The sequence below is a fragment of the Tamandua tetradactyla genome, chromosome 17 (assembly GCF_023851605.1).
Source record: "Tamandua tetradactyla isolate mTamTet1 chromosome 17, mTamTet1.pri, whole genome shotgun sequence".
NCBI lineage: Eukaryota > Metazoa > Chordata > Mammalia > Pilosa > Myrmecophagidae > Tamandua > Tamandua tetradactyla.
Window position 1 is genome coordinate 56,271,028 of NC_135343.1, and position 20,603 is coordinate 56,291,630.

At 34.0% G+C, this 20,603-nt stretch overlaps 1 long non-coding RNA gene across 5 annotated transcripts in view; it reads left to right on the forward strand.

Moving 5' to 3' along the window:
* Positions 1-20,603, forward strand: part of LOC143661628 (uncharacterized) — a 163,123-nt gene that overhangs the window by 132,091 nt on the left and 10,429 nt on the right. For 2 of the 5 annotated variants that reach the window (XR_013164749.1, XR_013164748.1), the window contains 2 exons: positions 1,947-2,029; positions 2,903-3,200. The exons of 2 other annotated variants lie outside the window; for them this stretch is intronic. This is a non-coding gene — a long non-coding RNA (uncharacterized LOC143661628). Of the gene's footprint in view, positions 1-1,946; positions 2,030-2,902; positions 3,201-20,603 lie in introns of those variants that run through there. One more of the 5 variants, XR_013164752.1, reaches the window with a different exon arrangement.

Sequence of the window (20,603 nt, forward strand, 5' to 3'; positions counted from 1 at the left end):
CTGGTCCACTCTCTACCAATTTCTTTCCACTAATTTATCCTTTACACTTGAACTAGGTTAATCTTCCCTCCCCCCGTGTTTTTTTGACCTCATTTCCAAGATAAAAAATGAGAAGTACTGGAATTTGATTTATAATTAGAGTAGATTAAATTAATGCAATTAAATTGATAATTATAATTGAATTCACTATTCTATTAATGGAAGTAATAGTGATTTCAGTAAGAGACAAACCACAAAATTGCATTGGCCTAACACTATAGAAAATACTTCTTCATGTAAGTATTGACTATAAATCATCTTATTTGCATGTGTGTTCTCTTTTTTCTAAGTGGTGATTTACTCAGCCTCTTTCTATCTTGTGGTTCTGTCTTATTCACTCTGGGTCCCCAAGTTTATACACTTAGTCGGACAAAAATTATAGTGTCTGTGTGTGAAGTTTTTAAAGCTCTAGGTCAGGAAGTGGTGCCTATTATTTCCTGTCATATACTTTTCATCAAAAGTAGGTCATGTTCCATATATAACTGCCATGCAGGCTGCAAAATATAGCCTAGCTCTTTGCCAGGAAGAAGATGAAAAGAGGTGATAATCACTTAACTCGTCTACCCACCTTAACCATTGGAAGAGTTGGACCTCAAGCTCAATGGAATCTGCCGAGTTTACTCCGTGGTCCAAAACTCATCCATTAACTGCTGTTTAAATTCAATGATGAATCCTATATGCTATCATAGTGCACATTTTTGCACAATGAGTATTTTGTTTCTCTTTACCAAGAATCTTACCTAATATTCTCTTCTATAGCGTTCTTTTTTTCTTTCCTGTTGAAAACTAAAACGAGCTCAAATCATTTAGACATGCCTTCTCTGGAACAAATTTTATTCATTCTGTTCCCCAACTATGTGCCTTTGAGGTCAGTTTTGTGAATCCCTTAGAACCTTCAAACACATACTTATTAGCCCCTCTAATATCCATGAGTGACTCACTTCCAAGCATAGATTTGTGTACCACACCTTTTTATATATTCCTATTCAATATTTTCTGAGTTTCAATTACGTTATAGCAATGTTTCTGGCAGCTATATATTTTCCATTGCAATTAAATTCTACTTTTTAATTGAGTTCTATTCTAGCACCTCCAGATATGAGGATAATGGATGATATCTCTTTTCCTGCATTAGAAATTTGGGTTTCAAGGTGAAGAGTGAAGAGGGAGAGAAAGATAAAATAGGATGTTGAAAAGCCAGACACAAGAGGCTACAAATTACATTATTCCATTTATAAAGCATTTTCTAAAAGGCAAAACTAATAGAATAGAAAACTCATCAGTTGTCATCAGATGGGATTGACTGCAATAGGACACAGGGTAACATTTTGGGGTGATGAAAATCTTCTTTATTTGGCTGGTTGTTACACAATTGTATACATTTGTCAACACTCCTCAACTGCACACTTAGTGTGAAGTTTACTCTATGTAAATTATACCTGAAAAAGTTTGACAAAAATCCTACAGAATAATAGCAAAAATAATTTTTGCATACAAGTCATTTTCCATGATGACTCCAGCCAATTTTTCTTGCCTTCACCATTATTCCTGAGTACAGTTCAATATTGTAAGCTATATTGAAATTTCCCAAATCTATAACGAATTGCTTTAACATTTCCTCTTGCATGTAACCCATTTTGATATGTTCCCATTTGTTGGAGAGTTCTTCTTCTTCTTAGAATCACCTGGAACATTACCTCCTGTAGGTCTTTGCATCTTTATCATATATCTCTATCAATCTTTATCTATGTATCTATGCATCTTTGTATCTATCTATCTATCTATCTAATCTATCTTTCTATGTAATCTATATTTTTAAATCTTCCTCTATCAACATAATTCAGCTTATCTCTATAAGCATCAGCACCTTGCTTCTCTAATCTTAGTCCATTTTATATTCTGTGCAGGCAACAACACAGAAAACACACATGGAGCAATGCAATTCAAGGAGCTAGACTCTATTTTGGAGGAGGTGCTGCTTGGAAACCTGGTACCTTGTCCCCATTAATCACACAGGGCATCATTGTTCCCATTCATTGACTTCCCTCTGAACAAATTTTATTTTTTAACTCAATGCATTTCCCCTAGTCTTTCTAAAAATGCCACATCCTCCTTTAGGCCGATTGTATCTGTAGATTCATTATGCTAAGCATCTTCCCCCAACTGACACAGTTAAAGTCTAATTAGCAGACCATTTATTATCAGTCCTCTTTAAGGGAGCTGTGACTTTTGAGGATGAGGTTAGCTAGTGAAAGAAGTTTGTGCCTTCAGGAGAGTAATCCTTTAGACATCTGAGCAGTGGGAAATCCAGCTGTCTCCCAGTAATACTGTTGTCCCAATTCAGGGGTTCAGAGGGCCAACTCAGTTTTAACTCATTCTTAGAGACAATTGTCCTAGGCCCAAACAGAAACAATCACCTTTCTGTTCTGAAGAATTAAGAAAAGTTTAATTTTAGATAAACTGTGGAAAAGTCTTCTCAGCCTAAAATAACACATAATACATATGTATATTAAACGTTTGAATGAATATAATAATTTTTGAATTGTAGAAGATAGGAATACGGTTTGTTATATCTAGCTCTAGCTTTTCAGTTTGTCTTTTCATAAATATGAAAATGTTCCAGAATTTTTCAATGAAATGTATTAAATAAAAATATGGGGATTTCTAATTAAAATATATATATATTATTTCCCTCTTCAAAACAATTGATTTGATAGGGATTTCAGATGTTAGATATCATGGAATGTTTCAAACCACTGCATAAACTAAGGTTGTTTTTGTGTGTTTGTATTAGCATACACTTCATCTGCTGCAGATTGACATTGCCTTGTACCTCACTACAGTATCCAAATTTCTGTTCCAGGATGCCCACATATTGGTATGGGAACATGTGGCTGAGAGCTCCTAACCTATGAATCAATCAAAATGGATGTGTCAATTTGAGAGATATGCATTTTCTATTTCCATTGAAAATATTTAAAGAGACTGATAGTATCACATTTATCATTGCTTAAATGATCAAACTAGTTGCATAAAATTTAAAGATAAACATATATGTAAGTGCTATATTTTCTTCACACATTAACAAAACTAAATTTGTTTGTCTTGTATATACACCATCAGATTTTTCTATTTTTTGTTATTCTAACAAATGCAATAATACTAGGAAGTAATTATATTAATTTAATTACATATAATATAGTATATGAATTATAACTAAGATTTCTCAGTCCAAGTAACAAGAGAGTACAAAAAATTATTTTCATTCTGTAGCCCATTAGATTGAAAAGTCAATATTTATTACTTTGCTCTGTTTGTGAAAAATAATAATAATTTGTATGGAAGAATCCCTTAAATAAATGGAAATGTATTGGAAGCTTGTAGTTAATTATAGTTTGTTTTGTTGTAACTAATTCCCTATGAATATACATAAGCCTACATTTGCCATTATGGTCTAATTATACATTCATTAGAAGAAGGAAATTACTAGTGAAATTAGCTATGAAAATGGTAGATCATCTGTAAAATCACTTGCAAGACACCATAATATTTTAAAATATGATTCTCAGAGGTTTTGAGGAGTTTGTTTAACATATTTGTAATTTAACTATTATTCAATTATAAAAACATAAAATTGATCATTACAAAATATTTGTGTACATTTTGAAACTGCATTTTCTATCAAAAATAGCATTTAAACTGTGGAATTTTGAAACTTACCTTATTTTCTAGTATCTAAATTTTCTAATGGTCACTGTCAACATTTCATTATAAAAGGCTCTTTAACCAAAAGTATTTATCTTTTCAAAGTTTGGCTGCTTTATATTGAAGTACTGGATTGCAACATTAAAATCAAATGCATCTCCTCTCATGAATGCATGAGAAAATCACTTTTATCATCTATGCATATTTTTCCAGGGGAATATTCACTGTGTTGTTTGTGGATGTGTGGAATTATATTAAGAAAGTGGAGGGTTTACAGACAATCCAGCTAATTCAACATCTAAAACCCATTATATAAATTTAATTCAACAACTGCTGAATACATAATATTGATATTGTGCAGGATACATTATAGAGGCATGGTTATTACCCATTCCTTGGCTTCAAAGAGGTGGCACTCTCATTGAAAGGCATAAAACAAATATGGCAATATTCATGCTTTAATTCAGGATCTATCACAGGATATTTCCATAAATTTGGAGCCAGTTGATGTTGCACATTTCTCTGAATGGAAAAGCTAGAACAGTGCCTGACACATATTTAGATGATCAATAAATATCTGTTGAGATAGAAAGAGTGGTTAATAAATAAAACTTGAAGAAAGGAAATATTGGTGTTCGGAGTTAGTCAAATTGAAGCATTTTGATGGACAAGGTAATAAGAGGATGTTGGGAGAAATTCTAGGGAACAATAATTTTATGATTGAAGAGACAGACCTTGAAAATTAAGAAAAGAATTTTAGGAACAAATGCCACAATTAAAAAGATAATTTAAGAGTATTTAAGGTGCTCTAGTATTACAATTTCATTTAAATGTTTGTTTTTCTTATTTGTGAAAAAAATATTCCTAGGTATATTTCAGGTTGGAAATTTCAGGAGAAATACCTATTTTAACAATTGTAAGGCATTTCATCTAAAAAGTAAGGAACACCTGTACCTTAAGCCCAGAAGAAATGACTCTTTAAATGATATATTTGATTTCCCCATAATCTCATTTTTTAGAACAAAAAAAAAAAAAAAGCAAAGCACTAAATTACATTTAAAAAGCATTAGGAAAACCTTCCTTCCCGGTAATTTAGTCATCAGAGTGATTATTCAGCGAAGAAAAAGTTGCAACCAGATATACAGTCTCTATAAGATCCATGCTCTGATTTCATGGCTATCAGGGGAGGGGGAGGGCATTCAAAATGGCTCTGGAATCCACAGATCAATGGGGGAGTAATGGAAGTCAAGGTGATATATACTATTTTGGCCTAAATTAATTTCTTAATATCTCACTTCAAGAAATGTTCAAAGAACACTGGTAATGGTAATGAAGGGGTAAATATACATTTTAAAATTTTATTTAAATAACCATAAAGGAAAATTGACTAATTAAGTATAAAAACAGTGTAAGATATACAACATATGTAAAACTAAATTTTATTACAAAATAGCACAAAGGTGAAAGGGGAAAAATGAAAAATTAATGTTGTAAGGTTTTGCACAACTTTTAATATGGTAAAATATCATTTGAAGGGAGAATGAATTAAAATGAATATTCATACTGTACATATGAAAACAGTAAAAGAACCCATGAGTTACACATACTACTCCAAGAAAGGACATAAGAGAAAAACATTAAAAAAAACAACAATGAATCCAAAAGAAAGCAGGAAAAGAAGAAAAATAAAGTGAAAATAAAAGATGGGAAGAATAGAAACCAAGAATGATAGATTTAAACATACCTTATCAATAATCATCTAATGTACAAATGACATACGTAATCTAATTAAGAGGCATAAATGATAAGATTGGATGAAAAAGGAAGGCTCAATTTTATGCTGCCTACAGTATGCACTTGAAATAAAACAAAAGAAATGGACTAAGTAAAATACTTGAAAAATATACAATGTTAACACTAATCAAAAGAAATCTGGAGTAACTCTATTGAAATTGGACAAAGTAGATTTCAAAACCCATAATCTCATCAGGGAAAAGGAGACCATTAATAAAAATGTATAGGTCAATTAGTCAAGATAACAGCAATTGTAAATATCTGTGACCCTTGTAAGAGAATTTCAAAATACATAAAGAAATAATTCATAGAACTGAAAGGAGAAATAGATAAATCCACAATTGCAGTCTGAGGTTTCAGTGCCCATCTCTCAATAATTGATAGAAAAAGCAGCAGAAAATAGGTAAAAGTATCGAAGAGTTAACTAACATTGTAAATCAGCTTAGCTTCAATGAATTTTATAGAAACCTCCACCAAATAAAAGAAAGATAGACAAAGGACATCAGAAATAGATGATTTATTGAGCCATGAAACTTGTCTAAAAATATTTCAAAGGATTCCAGTTAGAAGCCAGTAACAGAAAGATCTTTGGAAAATTCCCACTACTTCATAACTAAATAGCACATTTTTTAAAAACCAATATGTCAAAGTAGATATCAAAAGAGAAACTGAATCATATTTTGAACTGAATGAAAAAAAAACAAAACACAATCCCTCAAAACTTGTGGGACACTCTTACAACATGCGTAAAATGGAAATTTATAACACAAACATACTATATTAGAAAAGAAGAAAGTTCTCAAATCAATAACTAGGCTTCCACTCTAAAAACTGACAAGGAGATGAACATTTAAATCCAAAGAGAAGAAGACAAGAGCTGCAGTTAATGAATTAGAAGATAGAATAAAAATAGAGAATTATACCTATCCTGATAGGTATTTTCATGCAAATCTACGTAGTCCCTAGGATTGATTTTTTGCAATTTTACTATTCCATGAAATCTTAATACCTGAAAAATCAGTGTTTTAGCCAGTAAGATAATATATATAAAAGAAAAAATACTTAAAACATTTGACCAAAAAAAAGGAGATCAACTTCATATGGCAGGGTTATCTGGTTGGAAACACTAGATAATTAATTGCATGATTGAATGTTTACTAAATTAAAGATATTATGTCAGAACGTAGAATATAGGCATGAAAATGACAAAATCCTTCACTTTATGATTCTCCCCTGTTAGAAGATTTAGAGGTAAATAGACAACTACATTATAGTGTCATAAAAACGCTCAAGCTCATATCAAATGGAGTAGAGATCAAAAGGGGGTCAAAGAAAGATTAAGGGGAGAAATGTATTTAAAAGATGACAGTGAAGAAAGTAGATACAAAGAAACAGCATTCACAAATTCATAACCAAAGAAATGGAAGTAGTATAGCTCAATGATAAGGCTTTTGTGATTAGCACAATTTGAAAATATAGAAAAGAGAAACCTATGGATTAGAGAGGGCTTTGAAAACATGGGAATAAACTTAAGCTCAAATATGAATGAATTCAGAGGCTAAGGGTAAGAAACTTGCTTCCTCTTTTTAAAGGATAACCTGGCCAGGTATTAACAATTGATTAGAGACACAGGAGAATAAGTTGTGAAACTAATTCAGAGAATACAAAAAACCCATTGGAAAGAAATGACAGGAAAAAGGGTTGATTGTGGCCAGGAGGCAAATGAAGTGATATTTAGGAAAACATGACTTTGTGTAGAACGAGAAGAGAGGAAAATAAAGAGAAATGCTAAATGAATGTATACTAGTATATGCTTCATGGTAGGGGACAAATTTCAGTGAAAAGATGCTTATTAGATGAGCAAGGAGACAAAACTGGCATAGTTGAGTCACATAAATTTAATCCTGACTGCCTCCAGGTATTTTGGTGACTGAAACAAATTACCAAACTGTTCACAGCTTCAATTACTTCATATCCAAAAGAGAGGTGATAATATCTGTCTCAGAGGAGAATGGTGTGGATTATGTGTAGATATTTAAAAAGAATAATAGCAAGATATTAGTGAGGTGCTTATTAAGCACCAAGTGTTTTAAGTATATTACTGAAATTTTACTGCTATTTTTAACTGCCATTTTACATATGTGTAAACATGAAGTGGTTAATTCATAGCCATGAAAGCCAAGCTTCAAGCACAAGCAGTGGGAGAGTAGACCTAGCCTCAGAGTACAATCTCTTGCCACCATGTACTCAAGAAATAAAAGTTATATGAGCCATAGTTTTGGAAATGTTAATTATAAGAATACAAACAAAAATTGCAAGTGAGTTTGCTCAATCCCCAATATGGCATAAGGATCAGGTTCCCAGTGATGGACAAGTGAAAAATATAAAAATAAAGGCAATATCAAAATACTATGACAGTTGAAACCATGAATGAGTTGGGCCATCCAAGGAAATCATATAAATGGTGACAATGTCTAAGACTAGGCATAACAGTACTTGGACAGTCAATGGTAATGTAGTAAGGGAGGTATCTGACATGACAAACAAATTAAGTGGATAAGAATGGAAAATATGCTTTTTAAATTTGTCCTTTCTAATCAATTATTATACAAATGACTTTTGCACATTTCAATTGTCCATATGTCATTCCTTTGACATCATTTGATTTTCTTATAGATCTAAATGACTAACAAATCTCAGCTACGACTTACAAATAAAAAACAATAATATTAAATGCCGATATGTTCTCACTCCAAGGAGAGTGATTATTGCTCTCTTTTTCCCAAGTGTGTCTTGATAAGCTCATTCATGTAGCACAGCAAATGCATAAAAACGTTCTCATATTCACTATTAGCTATATAGGAATGACTTAGACCTACTGAACCAACCTGATATTTCAGTAATTATAAATGAGGTAATTGAAAACAGCAATGATGCAGTCATAGGGAAAACAATCTGGGATATGGAACTATCTGCTGAATTATTAGCCAAAACCTTAGATAATTGCAAGTTATATCCTTGGAACAATCTCCTCTTTTTCATAGAAAAAAGCCTACCACATTTTTCTTGCTTTCCAGCAGCAGTAATGTACATAGTCCTCCAAATAAAACAAGCTTAGCATGAACAGGGCATCTAGCATCATGGTGTTTAGTTCATTTGTTCAAATTTTGAAATTGAGACATAGCCTTCTGAATTCAGTGCCTCCACATAATTACTTTATGAAATTTCTCTGAGTCTTCTAGTAATTGGCGTGTAGTTTACCTTCTCTTTTTCTTCTTATCAGGTTTATAATTATAGATAATTAATTTAGCTCTGATAGACTTCAGTTTCCCCATATATACATAGAGAAGACAATACGATTTCTCTCAAGATGAGACTCATAGAATAGTAATAGAAATCATTCTGTAAAATATAAAATATGCATTAATTACTATTTAATTTTTTCCACTGCAATTCGAAAAAAGTGATAAAAAGTTACATCTTTAAATAATGCATCCTTTTCATTTTAGAGACAATGGAGAGAGCAATTCACTCAATAGTGATGTAGAGCATGGCACCTTCTCCAATAATTATCTCTCATTATTTCTAACATGTAATATACATATTACAATCGCTTAGGAAGGAAAACAAATGTTTAAATTAATTCTTGGCTTCCATTTGTGTATATTGCCCTGTACAGCATGTTAAGATAAATCAAATAATAATAACACTCTTTCAGCCATGGGCTGAGAAAGTCATGTAGATAGACAGCATGTGCACAAAGCAAACACATTCACACCACAATTAAAAACTAATTTTAAAATCTGAAATTCAAAATGTGAAAAATAGCAGAATAGGCAGGGCTAGAACTACGTTAGGGTGCTAGGAATGGGTCGGGGCCATCAGAAGAGATTTCTTTCAAACTTGAAATATTTAATTGTGGATATAGAGTTTGGGGCCTAGTGAAAAGGAAGGAGGAAGTAGTGGTGGTAACCGGTGAAATCCAAAAAACATGATTAAGCTTTGAAGCCCTAAGTACTTTGCTTTCAACACTTTTTTAAATATACAGAGAACCTTGAAATGCAACAAATATAATATTTTCTTGAAAATTTTCCGGTGGGTATGTCAAAGCAGTGTCCTTCCATGGGGCATATATGGTTGGAGTCTATACTGTTTATTTCTCTCTCTGCCTGGCCCAGAGAATTTTGATTATTTTCATACTTTCATATAGTAGTATAGTGGTCCCACTCACTTGTCCTTTCATCCTTCTTTTGGAGCCCTGCTGGATGATGGGAGCTAATCTAAAATCCGATACTAAAAACTTACTGATTCCTTTTTCCTTATATTATCAGGCTTCCTGCTTAGGACAATGGCATTTTCTCCCATAACAAAGGAATTCACATTCATATAGGCAATGTGCAAAACGCAAAAACTGCAAGAAAGGTTTCTTTTTCCACTGGTGGGTATAACTAAACATTGATATTTGGTTCTCAGACATATTTTAGATCTATATTTTTCATTGCAAGTATATGATGTAAAATATATGACTTGGAGTCAAATTGCATGGGAAGCTTGAACGTATTTTGAGAAAGTTACTTAAGCACTCTAAACTATGTGTTCATAGTGCGGAAATTAAAACAGAACACAGCCTACTGGGTAATAGTGAATAAAAATTTATAAAATATATAAAGTGATTAGCAGGGTGCCTAGCAGGAAACTAATTTTGCAATAATGGCATCCATTCTTATTACTAATATTTTTATTAGTGGGAATATCATTATCTGTATATACAATTCTTTACTTTTTAACTTAATACTATAGCAAAACCATTTGTTATAAAAATTTTCTTTTCTATATCCAAATGAAGCATTGGATATATTGAATTTAAGAAGAATATTTATAAGTTAATAAGACAATTAATAAAACCAAGAGGAAACTGGCAAAGGACACTTATATAGGAAATAGAAACATCAATGACTAAAATGCATTCGAATTCACTAATTTCCAGGGGAATGTAAATAAAAACAAGTGTTACTAGGCTTAGAATATTTATTATTTTTCTGATCTGAGAAAAAAATAAATAAAACAAAATAGGGGACAACACCTATCAATACAAGTCATCCAAGTTATAAAATTTTTTTAACATCATGAAAATCTTTCATGGCTATGTCTGCATGTGTTTGTGTCCATGAATTTACAGAAAGGGGAATAACATATGCTAATCTCACAACTGTTTTGGCTTTAAATAATTCTATATCACTATATTAAATATAAAGGGTTTTTAATTGCATAGAATTCCTTTAATGCATTTTAGTAATATAACTATACCTTATTTGCCTTCCTTAAAGGCTCTCCAATTTATACTCCACCAAGTGAGTTATATGACTTCCCATTTCTCCTCAAAAGTGATGACAAAGAGAGTAATTATCAATTAAACCATTGATGTTCATGCCAGGATTGAGGCTACCAATATGAAAAATAAATTATCACCTGCTCACTGATACCTAACAATCTAATTAGTGCTATTTAACAAAGGATATGATGTATGAATAATATGCAGTAACAAGTATTAACGAGTTCTGCAGTAGTCAGAGAAAGAAGCACATTGGAGAGGATTACATCTAGGAAATAATTGCTAGCATTTAGTAAATTATTTATCATTTATCGTTCACCTTGAACTTTTCTTGTATCAGTCTCTCAAAATACCTCATAATAAAAAAATAGGTCATACTTGGTTACAGTCTGTCCATCATCTCAGCTACATTTTTTTGGGTCTTTTATGCTCCAAAGGAACACTCCATTAAGAAAAGTCCCCACTACCATTCAAAGCAAATGGGATAACTGCATGCATATAATGCTACAGTTTGCCTTGGGCAGTTTATTATTTGCAGAAATAACTTGGTGATGGTGCCTAAGAAATGTATGCTTAATGTTGTAAAATAAAAAGTTTGTGAAGTCAGAATTTTCTGATCAATGATCACAATAGCTTCAGGATATATTATGCTTTGAAGCTAATTTCATATTTCTGAAATCTGGCCTGAATAATAGAAACTGTCTTATGACTTTAATACAATTCAGAAGCATGACCACACCTCAAAAGCAGGCAGTAAAAGAGCACACAGAGTGGGAAGTCATTCTCAGCACTTTTCAGACTATGAGGTGTGAAGTCATGTGTTGATGATCATGGAAAATAATGGTTTCAGGTTTGGGAAATAACAGTCCTGAATTAGAATCTTTCCCCAAGGCCTTCCTAACTATAAAATTTACACTTTTGTTTCTTTATCTGTAAAATGGTTATAGAACCAAATTCAGAGGTTTTTTTACTTTTTTTTGTAGTTTTGTAAGATTTGAATGAAGTAAATTGTTGTTCAATAGATGGCCACTGTTGATGATCATTCAGTTGATGATAAATCTATATTAAGTATGTGAACCTTAAGAAACTGGATACATGGAGAAAAGGAATGTTGTTTAAGTCAATAAAACTAATGGTCCACCAGATATATTCTTTGCCCAAAGCTAATAAAAAGAGTCAGTACTTGGTGAAGTTGGAAGTCAAATATAACTGTTGTGGACTGAGAGTGTACATTGCCATTACTATGATTAATTTCAAATCCAGTGTTGAGAGAAGCGAAGATAATCCAGCTGGTGCAAACAGCCTAATGCACCCCTCTCTAGATGGAGGAAAGGAACCCTCAGGAGTGCAGGGAGGAGACAAGGACTAGGAAATAAGCCAAGCTGTATTCTTCACTGGTGCAGCCCCATGACATGGAATTCACTCTACATACCACGCTGTCCCTGTGCTCCAAGTATCTCCACCCTGCAACCTCCCTCACCATGCATACCCACCTCACACCCCTACCTCAACCATACACACCTGCTACAGCCCAACCCATAGCTCCTGTGCAAAGCACAGTCTTACCCATACCTTCCAAGACCCACCTCCTTCTCCCTGACTCCTGCAGGCAGTTGCCAGCACATAATGGCTGGGGGGCACTTAACTTCACATGCAGGCTACCCGCACCCAGCCCATAGAATCATGCAACTGCACAATGACCCCCTGAGCTCTGGGCACATATACATTAGTTTATGAACCTCCTGGATCTGCACATGCATACAGTCCCAAGTCATGCCCTACAGCTCTGGGCAAGTGCTGAACTATGTGGCTAAGCCACACCGGCCCTGAGTCCAAACAGGTGCAGCCCAGGCCTTTTGCTTCTGAGCTCTGTGCACATGCAGTCAAGGACTCAGACCCATGCACCTGCACAACCACATCCTCCCCACTGCCTGGCACCCACACATTCTTGCACTGACTTCTTGATCTCAATGCATCACTGCACTGTTGTGCCCTGCTCCCTGCCCTGCATCCTGCTCTTCATCCACTCGGTGAATACAAAGTTTTCGGCTACTGAAGGAAATCAACTTCCAAAGCAAACCATACAAGGTATTTGCATGTCACGGACAACAGATGATCACTAAGCATATCATGAGGCAGACAGATATAGCCCAGCCTAACAACCAAATTAAAATACCAGAGGAGACATAGACTTTGGAACAACTATTCAAAGATGTTCATATAACTCTACTAAATAAAATAAATGGGATGACTAATGACATAAAGGAGATCAAAAAGACACTAGAAGAACCTAAACATGAATTTGAAAGGATAAATTGAAAAATAGCAGATATCACAGAGATTAAAGATGCTGTAGACAAAATGAAAAACATATTACAGACACATAACAGCTGGTTTGAAGAGGCAGAAAAAAGAATAAGCAAACTAGAGGACAGGACAACTTATTTTGAATACTCAAAACAGCAAATGGCAAAAAAAGATGGAAACATTTGAATTGGATCTCAGGGAAATGTTGGACAAAATAAAGAGCACAAATATAAGAATCATTGGTGTCCCTGGAGAAGAAGAGAAGAGTAAAGGACTAGGAAGATTAGTTGAGGATATAATGGAGGAAAATTTCCCAACCCTTATAATGGACATAAATATGCAAATCAAAGAAGCCCAACATATTCCAAATAGAATAAATCCAAATAGACCTTTCCCAAGCAACATACTAATCAGTCTGTCAAGTGTTAAGGAGAAGCAGAAAATCCTGAAAGCAGCAAGAGAAAAAAATATATTAAATTCATGGGAAACCACATAAGATTGAGTTCAGACTACTCAGTTGACACTATGGAGGCAAGAAGACAGTGGTATGATATATTTAAGATCCTGAAAGAGAAAGACTTCCAGTCAAGAATTCTGAATCCAGCCACATTGTCCTTCAGGACTGAAGGAGATATTTAAAATTTCACAGACAAACACATCTTGAAAGAATTTATCAATAAGATGCTAACCTTACAAGAAATACTGAAGGAAGTTCTGTCAGTTGAAAAAAAGAGACAGGAGAGGGAGGTCTGGAGGAGGACACAAAATTGAAGAGTACCAGTAAGGGTGATTTAAAGGTTGAAAAGAGACCGAAAGAAAAGAATATATAGATCTAACAAATAAAATCCAAAGAAAAAGCGGTGGATTCAAGACATGCCTTTTCACTAATAAGTTTGCATGTTAATAGACTAAATTTACCAGTTAAAAGATTCACATTGGCAGAATGGATTATGAAATATAATCCAGCTATATGCTGCTTACAACAGACTCATCTTAGACACAAGGATACAAACATATTGAAAATGAAAGGATGGAAAAAGATGTTGCATCTACAATGCAAGTTGTAACCAAAAGAAAGAGGAGTAGCTATACTAATACTGGACAAAATAGACTTTAAATGTAAAGACATCATAAGAGACAAAGAAGGACTCTGTATGGTAATAAAAAGGACAATTAACCAAGTAGAAATAACAGCCATACATGTTTATGCTCCTAGTCAAGGAGCTCCAAAGTGCATGAGACAAGCATTGGCAAAACTGAAGACAGCAATAGATGATTCAACAATAGTATTAGTAGACTTCAATACACCACTCTCCTACATAGACAGAACAATCAGACAGAGGAGAAACAAGGAAATAGAGAAGTTAAACAAATTGATAAATGAATTAGTTCTAGCAGAAATCTATGGTCATTACACCCCAAAACACCAGGATATAAATTCTTCTCTAGTGCTCATGCTCATGGAACATTCTCCGGGATAGATCATATGCTGGGGCAGAAAAGAGGTCTTCATAAATTTAAAAATATTGAAATTATTCAAAGCACTTTTTCTGATCACAATGGAATGAAGCTGGATGTCAATAACCACCAAAGAATGGGAACTTTCACAAATATGTGGAGATGAAATAACACACTCTTAAGCAATCAGTGGGTCAAAGAAGAAATTTCTATAGAAATCAGTAGCTACCTGGAGATTAATGAAAATGAGAATACAACACATCAGAACCTAAGAGATGTAGCAAAGGCTGTCCTGAGAGGGAAATTTATTACCCTTAATGTTTATATTAAAAAAGAAGAAAGAGTACAAATTGAGGACTTAACCACTCACCTGGAGGAACTTGAAGAAGAATAACAAACTAACCCTAAAGCAAACAGAAGAAGAGAAATAACAAAGATTAAAGAAGAATTAAATGAATGAGAGAGCAGAAGAACAATACAAAGGATCAATAAAACCAAAAGTTGGTTCTCTGAGAAAATCAATAAAATCAATGGGTCACTAGCAAGACTGACAAAGAAAAAAGAGACAGAATGCAAATAAAGAAAATCAGAACTAAGAAAGGACCCTGAAGAAATAAATCATAATACTATGCTATGAACAACTATATGTCAAAAAACTAGACAAAAAACTTGATAAGGCAGTCAAGCCAACTCACTTGGGACAGAACAGTCTCTTCAATAAATGGTGCCTAGAGAACTGGATATCCATATGCAAAAGAATGAAAGAGGACCAGTATCTCACACCCTATACAAAAGTTAACTCAAAATGGATCAAAAGATCTAAACATTAGGTCTAAGACCATAAAACCGTTAGAGGAAAATGTAGGGAGATATCTTATGAATTTTACAATTGGAGGCGGTTTTATGGACCTTAAATCTAAAGCAAGAGCACTGAAGAAAGAAAGAAAGAAATGGGAGCTCCTCAAAATTAAACACTTTTGTGCATCAAAGAACTTCATCAAGAAAGTAGAAAGACAGCCTACACAATGGGAGACAATATTTGGAAATGACATATCAGATAAAGGTCTAGTATCCAGAATTTATAAAGAGATTGTTCAACTCAACAACAAAAAGACAGCCAATCCAATTACAAAATGGGAAAAAGACTTGAACAGACACCTCTCAGAAGAGGAAATACGAATGGCCAAAAGGCACATGAAGAGATGCTCAATGTCCCTGGCCATTAGAGAAATGCAAATCAAAACCACAATGAGATATCATCTCACACCCACCAGAATGGCCATTATCAACAAAACAAAAAATGACAAGTGCTGGAGAGGATGCGGAGAAAGAGGCACACTTATCCACTGTTGGTGGGAATGTCAAATGGTGCAACCACTGTGGAAGGCAGTTTGGCGGTTCCTCAAAAAACTGAACATAGAATTGCCGTATGGCCCAGCAATATCATTGCTAGGTATCTACTCAGAGGACTTAAGGGCAAAGACCCAAATGGACATTTGCACACCAATGTTTATAGAAGCATTATTTACAATTGCAAAGAGATAGAAACAGCCAAAATGTCCATCAACAGAAGAGTGGCTAAACAAACTGTGGTATATACATACGATGGAATATTATGCAGCTTTAAGACAGAATAAACTTATGAAACATGTAATAACATGGATGGACCTAGAGAACATTATGCTGAGTGAGACTAGCCAAAAACTAAAAGACAAATACTGTATGGTCCCACTGATGTGAACCGACATTAGAGAATAAACTTGGAATATGTCATTGGTAACAGAGACCATCAGGAGATAGAAATAGGGTAAGATAATGGGTAATTGGAGCTGAAGGGATACAGATTGTGCAACAGGACTGGATACAAAAACTCAGAAATGGACAGCACAATAATACCTAGTTGTAATGTAATTATGTTAAAACACTGAATGAAGCTGCATCTGAGGTATAGTTTTTTTGTGTTTTTTCTCTTCTTTTTTCTTTTTTATTTTTTTCTCTCTATTATCATTTTATTTCTTTTTCTGTTGTCCTTCTATTTCTTTTTCTAAATCGATGCAAATGTACTAAGAAATGATGAATATGCATCTATGTGATGATATTAAGAATTACTGATTGTATATGTAGAATGGAATGATTTCTAAATGTTGTGTTAGTTAATTTTTTTTAATTAAAAAAAAAAAAGATTTGGGTGTCACCGTCAGTCCTCCATATATAGACCAGTTACTATCGTCAAACTTCCCATCAAAACTTCTGGGTTAGTGTTACTGAATCCGTGTTTGTAAATTTTAATATGTCTCATCGCATTTTCCATAGAATGGGTTTCGGCATGGGGGCCTTCAGCTCAGCGAAGTTCAGGAAAATGAGATGAGGTGTCTGTTTCATTTCCCCCCCAAAAAAACTAGACAACTTAGATGAAATGGACAAATTCCTGGAAACACACAAACAAGGTACACTGACTCAGGTAGAAATAGAAGATGTCAGTAAACCATCATAGGTAAAAATATTCAATCAGTTGTCAAAAATCTTTCTACAAAGAAAATCCCAGAGCCAGATGTCATCACAGGGGAATTTTATCAAACATTTCAAAAAGAATGAGAACAAATCCTCCTCAAATTTTTCCAAAAAGTAAAGGAAAAAGGAAAACTACCTAACTCACTTTATGAAGCTAACATTATTTTAATACCAAAATTTGGTAAACATGCTATAAGAAAGGAAAACTATAGGCCAATCATGCTAATGAACATAGATGCAAAAGTTCTAAACAAAATACTAGCAAATCGAATCCAACAGCACTTTAAAAGAATTATACACCACGAGCAAGTGGGGTTTATATCAGGAACACAAGGATGATTCAACACAAGAAAATCAGTTAATGCAATAGAGCAGATTAACAAATTGAAAAGGAAAAATCACATGATCATGTCATTTGATGCTGAAAAAGCATTTGACAAAATTCATAATCCTTTTTCTGATAAAACACTTCAAAAGATAGGAATCAAAGGTAACTTCCTCAATTTGATAAAGGGCATATATGAAAAATCAATAGACAGCGTTGTCCTCAATGGAGTGAGACTATATTTTTCCCTAATATCAGGAATGAGACAAGGATGCCTTCCATCACCACTATTATTCAGCATTGTACTAGAAGTTCTAGCTAGAGCAATCAGCTTAACAAAGAAATAAAAGGCATCCAAATTGGAAAGGAAGAAGTAACACTCTCATTATTTGCAGATGATATGATACTATACTTGGAAGATCTTGAGAAATCTACAACAAAGCTACTTGAGCTAATAAACAAAATCAACAGGTGGCAGGATATAAAATTAATGTGCAAAAATCATTAAAGTTTCTCTACACAGACAATGACCTAACCCAGAAGTGAGTTAAGGAAAAAATTCCATTCTAAATAGAAACTAAAAGAATCAAGTACTTAGGAATGAACTTACCTAGGGGCATAAAGGACTTGTACACAGAAAACTATGTAACATTACTAAAATAAATCAAACAAGATGTAAAACAACATTCCCTCCTCATAGGAAAGTTAAATATGGTTAAAATGTCAATTCCACCCAAGTTGTTCTACATATTCAACATAGTACCAATCAAAATTCCAACAACGTACTTTGAAGACTTGGAAAAGCTAGTTATCAAATTCATCTGGCATGGAAAAGGACCCTGAATGTGTAAAAGCACCCTAAAAAAGAGGAATGAAGTGGGAGGATTAATACTTCCTGATTTTAAAACTTATTATAAAGCCACAGTGGTCAAAAGAGCATGGTACAGGCACAAAAATAGAGATATTGACCAATGGAATCAAATCGAGAGTGGAGAACTAGACCACCAAATCTATGGTCAATGGACAAAATAGTCTTTTCAATAAATGGACATGGGAGAACTTGATATCAATAGCCAAAAGAATGAAAGAGGACTCTTACCTTAGCCCTATACAAAATTTAACTCAAAGTGGATCAAACACCTAAATATAAGAACTAGTACCATAAACCTTTTAGAAGAAAATGTGGGGAAACATCTTCGAGACCTCGTAATAGGAAGTACCTTCCTAAACTTTGAAGGTGAACATGATTGAAAGGGGTTTATAAAACTATGTGTCCCACTGATTAACACTACAAATACAAATAAGTTCTTGCATGAACTACTTCAAAGTATGATTCTTGTACAAAGAGTGTTTAAGCTCAGGGTATAGGGGAAAACTGCTATTGCATACTATGAACTATGTTTAACAGAAAACATCAGCAGTACCACAGCAACAGCAGGGGTAAGTAATGGGGGGAAGGACAAGAGTTAAGGAGACACTTAGATTTCCTATTTGGTGAGGGGTGTATTTATCAGTTAATTTTCTCTTGGGAACATTGAATTTTCTAAAATCAAGGGTGTTGATGGGTTGTGGACTTTGGACATTATACATGATGTCTAACTAATGCAGGTGGCTGAAGGATGCACTGACAGAACTAGATTGGCAAACAATGGTGTGTACATATGATCAAATACTATGTTGCTACAAAATGCAAAGACAATTTGAGGTATATAACATTGTGCATGAACCTGTGGGACATTTGGTGAGGCAAAATAAGCCAGAAACAAAAGAGCAATTATTGTATGGTCTCTTTAGAAAATGTTTATAAGGAAACAGGGGCCTAGAATGTAAGTGCTTATAGCAGTCACATTTAGTCCAGAATGGTAATTATTACTTCTGGATTTTGAGAGGCTTGTTTATGTATGTATAACCTGGTATTTAGAGATAAGAATGAAGTCAATCAGGTCAGGGTTAAGGTAATTCAGAACACATGGGTAAGGAAGACATCGTCTGTATTTTAGAACCTCACTACTCTTTGAGGCCAAAGGAAAGAAGTTTGATTTTGTCCCACAACTAAATTTTCTGTAGCACATAGTCTAACATAAATGAGCTGTCTGGATAGCTCATTTAAACAATCAAAACAAAGGATGTCCAGAATAGGAATGAGGGCCTTTAATCCTTTATAGCTTAATGCAATGCCTGGATACATCCTAGAATATATTAATCAGACAATCAAAAAGTATTGGCAAAGTCCCTTGAGGGTTGGTAGCAAAAATATGGAACTATTAAACTTTACCATCAGAGATGCCCCTGATACTGTGTCAAACATTATGGACACCCAAATCAATAGGCCAAGCCCTTTATCTTTCTTTTTTAATATTTGTATTATATACAATGAACCAACATATAACAATTTTGACATACAATCATTCCTGACATACGAACATTCTTGACATGTTTATAATCAACATCTCACTATATCATCACATAGTTATGTATTCATCACCATGATCATTTTTTTTAACATTTGCATCTCCAGAACAAGAAAAAAGAGAGTAAAAAGAAAAAACACATACATACCAGAGCCCTTACTGTTCCCTTTCATTGACCACTATAATCTCAATCTACTCACTTAATTTTAACCTTTGTTCCCCCATTGTTTGTTTATTTTTATAGATATTTTTTACTCATCTGTCCGTACCATTGATAAAAAGAGCATCAGACACTAGGTTTTCATAATCACATAGTCACATTGTGAAAGCTATATCGTGATACAATAATCTTCAAGAAACATACAAACCCTTGATCTTGAAGCTTACTTTTCCAATGCTTATGCATGTGTCTGCCTAAGGGTTACTCCTGGACGACCTCTTTTGTTGCTCGAGATATGGACATTCTCTCTCTAAGCCCAACCCTGCAAGTTAAATGATTGCTTTCTCCTCTACATGGGACATGACATCCAGGGGTGAATGTTTCCCTGGCTATATGGGTCATGACCCCCTGGAATGAATCTGGCCCTGGCACTGTGGGATCAACAATGCTATCCTGACCAAAAAGGGGAAAAGAAGTGTAACAAATATTATCAGTGGCTGAGATAGTTCAAATAGAGTTGAGAGGCTACTCTGGAGGTCACTCTTATGCAAGCTTTAGCTA